This window comes from Amborella trichopoda, chromosome 3 (assembly GCF_054954075.1).
Source record: "Amborella trichopoda isolate Santa Cruz 75 chromosome 3, AtrichopodaSantaCruz75HAP2 v2.0, whole genome shotgun sequence".
Taxonomy (NCBI): domain Eukaryota; kingdom Viridiplantae; phylum Streptophyta; class Magnoliopsida; order Amborellales; family Amborellaceae; genus Amborella; species Amborella trichopoda.
Window position 1 is genome coordinate 38520156 of NC_142338.1, and position 6452 is coordinate 38526607.

Below are 6452 nucleotides of genomic sequence, written 5' to 3' on the forward strand. Positions count from 1 at the left end.
TTTTACAAAGATAATGAGGGAAACCGATATATGAAGAGAGTGCACTACAAGAGTGTTGTAGGATCTTTGATATAACTTACCCAAAACCAGATCGGATTTAGTTTTTTCCCATAGTGAGATTGGTAGATTTCAGAGTAACCCAAGACTAGAGTATTTGAAAAGCTATCAAGAGAATATTGAGATAGCTAAAAATTATGGGATGACAAATGGAGATGCTACAGGCGTGGTTATGCCTGGATATATTGACTATCAAGATAAATGAAAAGCTGCCTCTTAATATTTGAGGAATAGTATCATTATTAGATTCATAATATGTGGCAACATGCCTGACTACTAAAGGACACAATGAATTTCTCAACCATCTCAGATATGGGCCATTAGCATGTGAAGTCGTTAAACTCATGTGTGATGATTAGATTGCAATTGCAGTTTCACAAGAATTCAAGATGCATTAGAGTTGAATTCTTTCATATCCAAGAAGATATAAAAGATGACGAGGTTGAATTTGGATTAATACACATGGAGACTATGCATGCAGACCCTGTGAAATAGGATTGGCACCTGATGTTTTTAATGGGTATGTACGGGGCATGAGATTGAGAGTGCATGATAAATTGAGAGTTTTAATGAGCAATGGGGCATTTATGTGAGTATGTAGAGCATATGGTTACCTAAAGGCTCAGGAGCATAGTGTTGCTCAGGAGCATAGTGTTGCTCAATAGCATGGTTTGCTCGTATGTGAATAATGAGAGAACAATGAGTGGCTGGCATTTGCATCTAAGAAAATATATTGTTTATATGTGTTCTCTAGGCCTCAAAAGGCCAAGTGGGAAAATGTCGTAATTATGGCCTTTCAATGCCTCATGTGTAATATCAGCACTCTTCAAAGTCGTAGTAGGAATGACCAGGAATATAGTGGCTACAGTTACCTTTGCATACTGGGATCTAGATAAGAAAAAATAAACTAGTTTGATTAAATGATACGAGGTTCTTTGAATGATATTGTGAAACAAGACGTTTTTAGGGTTTTCTTCTAGTCAAAGTCAGTATGACTGTGTTCGTTTCATATCGTGTGAGCCAAGGTTTGGGAATCAATGAATCCCGGTTTGTTTGAGATATGTTGTGTACAAACACTATGTGAGCATAGCTGGGCTATAAGATGACATAAGCCTAAAACCCTGACATATGCAGTTTGCTCATAGAGTGTGCATAGACAGTCGCATTTTGGGAAGCCGTTCTGATAAAGTAAGATCCATCTATCAAGAATGTGCATGCATGTTGAGAGAGGACACATGTATCTGCAAGAGTGCATGTCCTTGGGGGCACTTGTAATCCACTGAACACCCTGGAGTCCAACCAATATCGGTTAGTTTTAGTAGGTCCATTCATGTACAAACTAAAATTTGTAACTCATAGGGGCCTATTGGGTTGGTTTGAGAAATTGGATTGGGTTTCCGAATCTAGCCCAATGGAGTACCATACAGCTGACGTATTGTGGAACTGAGTTCGACACAATATATTTATGAGAAGTGTCAGGCCATATTTTTTTATAAGAATTTATCAAAAATGATTTATCGTGATTTTAGATAATTTTTTAAAACTTTATTTCAAAGGAAAACTGCTTGGTTAAAATAGTTGTGTGCTAATTCAAATTAAAAACATCCACACATGTAGCGTGTGGCACACAAATGACCAATGTGTGCTACACGTGCATCCCATAGTGTAGCCACATCATTGCACAATGGGCACGACGTGGAAACTCGACACATGTGTGATGACATATATGTATTCACATATGGGAGTGTAAATATTTTACATTTTATAAATCGATATAAACTCCTAATTTTATCATTTGATAGTACCTTAGATATTTGAAATGAAGGGATTTGATTGGTGTGAAGAGGATACAAAGGACACATCATGATATAAGGTGATGTAAGGTCCCCCTTTTAATAATGGCCTTACATGAGCTTAAGTGTGAAGTAAGTATTACAACTGATGAAGCATGGGGTGGCACATCACCCCCATTAGGGTTTTATAAAGACCTTATTAAATTTAATGTGGCAATTTGATGATTGAAAAATTAATTGTTAAGATGAATTGATTTTGAAAATTAGAGTTGAAGGGCACTTAAGATGCTGCTAAAATTTGTGGAGGTGTTACGTGGGTATGGTGATAACCGTGTACTCCATCATCATTGTACATATAATACCCATCAATGGTAATTGATTAGGCTAGGTCTTTAACCTCTCTCAACCTTTTGATTACTATATGGGTAGTTGAGATCTAATCTAAGATTTATACCCCACATGAAAAGTTTATAAATGAGACATCTTCTCACTTCATTATAAGTTTGATGTTTTCACTTTAAGCTCATTATCTCTTCTCCCCAAAGGGCCTCACACCCTACTCACAACTCTCTTTATTCATCCATGAATAGAGTTACCTACCTCCTTCATTATAGCATGCCTTTCACTCATGATGAAGGTATGATGTTTACAAGCTCATCACACACCTCTCATTCAGTTATGGCTAATGTTATGTCAAAGATTGGCTGGCATAATTCATAATAACAGTAAGCAATTCTTGATCAGCTTGTAAATAATGACAATAAAGCATTTCCTTTTGTGCATTCTTGGTGTAGTTTTAAAATCATTTTATGCAAATTGTTGTGACTTCAATGTTGCTGAAAAGGCTGACATATGAAGCATAATAGTGAGTTCTCTCTTAGCTCCACGCACCAAGCTTAACTATTTTGGCTTCATAGTGGTTTGGACCTTGAATAAGTCCTTGGGACCAAAACTATTTCGTTTCGACCCATTTTAGCTCAGAATTCTCCCCTTTTGTTTCATATAGTTTTATTCCCAATGTTATATTGTTTTTGAGATCCATATGAGAATGAGAACTATGTCATGTGGTGGTAAGATAGTTGCTTCTCAATATTAGATCGAAATGACACCTTCCTTGCTCTATCGGTAATGGTGATAGTCAAGGGTTGTGATCATCCTATTGCGGTATTTGTATAGTGGTTATTTTAAAATATGCTTCCCATAAGATTCATTAAGCTCATGCATATTACTACTTTAGTCGTTATTTTGATGTATTTGATTTCATTTGAATTGTTAAGAGCTATGCTCAAATTGTAAAGGTATTGTTGTTATTGAAGACTACTGTATAATCTTATAATTTTTAGTAAATTGAGGTTTTCGTAACGTGAAATGAAAGATTATGTAACGTCTTTTTAAATTTTTTATTTTACATATCTTGAGTGATTCCCTCGATACTACTTCAGTTTTAAGGTCTCATAAGTACCTAAGTTAGCCTTTACCCGTCCTTTTTTTACATTCTATCATAAAGCTTCACATCTCCAAGGAGGCACATGGTATGAATGCCAACTCATTCCTCTCCACAAGCATGGTAAGAAGTTCTCCAACACCTTGGAGTCTGATACTCCTTTGAATACCCTGGGCTCCAACATCCACACATTAGGAGTGTCTAGCCACTCATAGATTTAGACAAGGCCTTATTGACAAGTGTCATGTCTTATTTCAGGCTCATGGATTTGCCTGAAGGAAGTCCATGAAGGCTTTGAGGTCATCCATGAGCCTTCCCATACGAGCATCATAGGCACCACTTTGTTCTCCACATTGGCCTCCAATACATTGATCCGGGCCTCAAAAGTAAGGAGGTCATGCCCAACCCACCAACTTAGGCTCCTTAGGAATGGTTTGCTCCCAATGCTCCTCAAGGTAGTTGACGATTCCAATTTTTTCTATTGAGACATCACCAACCATGACCATTGAAGCATGCTTGAATGCCAACTTAGCTCTAGTACCAACTATCACTGGACTAAAATTTCACTTAGCGAACCAATGCAACAATCATAAATTGAACCTTGACAAAAGTAAGGCCAGTATTCTACAAAGCTACACAAGAGGAAAGTGCAAATAAGGGTGGCAAACAAGTTTTAGGCAAGCGTGTAATCTACTCTCATTTCTCTATACACTTGCTCGTTCCAAGCCACAAATGCCTCTGAGGGGCCTGAGCAAGAGGTTTATATGGCTAGAATATATACACACACAATTATCCACATTTACATCGGTTGTAAAGGCTTGCACACCATTACTACACACCACTTGGCATGGCGAATATAACAATTCACTTTCCCCCCTCAAGGATTGCTTGCATGGCTCATTAAGGTGGGAAGGGGTTACACGTCTGGTTAACCCACTCCATGGGTCATAATTTCTTATACATGTCAATTCAAACATGCATGGTCATTACATGGTTGATTATGCTAATTTAATCCACTTTATATGCTCAAAACCACTCTCACATAACTCATGATCATTACATAATCCTATGCTCAGGGCAATTACACATTACAAATTCGAATTCCCTCACTCTAAAGTCAACATACCTACCCGGTAGGAGTAAGGTCAGATACACCTTGTACATGTCACACTAATGTCCCTTCAAGTCAAGCTCCCTATATTCTGACTAACCATGCCTAAGCACGTTGGTCTCAGTGATCTACCAAGTTCCATAAGCTTAGTCATTCGTCCAGGAACCATGCCCATGGCCTCATGGCATGGTTCTTTAGCCGCTCGTGGGCATGTGTATGTGTGTATGCGCCATGTTGTTGCGATCTCGCCTCTTGCTTCGTCAAAGCTGAAAGTTTTCAACTCACCCATATAAGCTTGTCAGTTTAAAGAACTAGCCTCCAATGAGAGAGATAAATTCAATAAGGGAGTGTATAATATGAGGCCATTTATTTTTAGTAAAGGAAAATCACAATCATTTTTAGCCATTGGATGTGAAATCCAATAATTGAAATGTAGCATTCAATAAATTTTATTTTGGACTTTGTGCTTAGTCAATGACACATCACTAACCATCTGATTTTACATCTAATGCTCAATAGTGATTGTGACCTTCTAAAAAATAAATGGTCTTATCACATATATTTCCATTCAATAAAGTAGTACAAATATGTATATGCTTGTGGACTCTTTACAATTGTTCTTACACAAAAGGGTTTTATTGGCCCCACTTCAGGTCGAGCCTAGGCTCTAAATTATCAAATTAGAACCTACCTTCAAATAGTATCAAGAAACTTCATTTCAATATCAGAAATCTTTGTAATAGCCTTAAAATATATTTTCACCTTTATTTATAAAGTTTAAAGCTTCAAAAATAATATAGATGGATAAAATATACTATTTTCAAAACTTGAAATCCATTTTTTTCTCATGTCCATGTATCTTGATGTCGAGATGGTCAATTTGAAGATATTTGGACATCAAAACAACCCCTTCTAGTGAAATTTTTGTGATTGGCTCCAATTTTATTGTTTAGAGCCTCGGCTCTATATAAACTTTTCCCATTCCATTTTCTTGAATATTTTGTAAGAAACATTGTGTCCCAAATAACTTTTCCAAAGACTTTTCATTGTATTTTAATTAAGGAAAAGTGCTTTGTGCGCCAGGGATGCATCGTAATGATGGATGCGAGAAAATGTTGGTCCCACATTGAAACGAAACTGATGGTCAAAACTTTTTCTTCATTTTCAAATCTTTTTAAATTATTTGTTTTAACAATGCTTCATGTGTTAGAGATTAGATATCCTTAAAAAATTAAGTTCAAAATCCAACTCAAAATTAGATTATAAAGAGAGAGTGCATATCAACGTATGAGTCAACCAACTCATAAAAACCACATCCTTTGAATGACCTAGCAAAAAATGATAATATAAATTGCATATTATAAGACCATTTACTTCTTGAATAACGGATCAACAATCACAATCACCCCTAACCAGAGGTAAAATTCAACTACTAAAAGTGCCTTACAAAGTTCAATAAATAATTTTTAGACTTCAAGGACAATCAACTAGACACTCGCATCTCCCGAATTTCACATCTAACCGCTAATAGTGATTGTGATTGTGAATTGTATAACGCCTTGCGATTATATTGTCAACAATAATTCCATCTGCTTCATTACGATTTTCCCAAATAATTCGAGAACAATAAAAGGTAAATCCACGTGTCACCCCGCACATAAATTGTGTTAAATGGATACAATCTTATGATTGAATGGCTTGCTTGACATGTGTGAAGCCCGCCATAGCAGCAACCCAACAAAAGAGGCCGATCATCCAGTTTATGCCCGATGACTGAGGGCATCCAATTAAGATCAAACATAATTTGTGGGCCATAAAAAGTCACCCTAAAATTCATCTCCCTCCCTCTCTCTCTCTTCCTCTCTCTCTCAATAGCCGGCGAGCAGTAACATGCTTCCAAAAGGCGGGCGACGTGTCAAGCTTTGGCTGGGCAAGCCTTGATCCTAGCCTGGCCCAATCCAACCTGCCCTGACTGGGTCGAAGATGCCCTAACCCTCGCCTGGTTAGGGCTGGGGTTTCCCTGTCATGACCTTGTCCCCAGCCCATT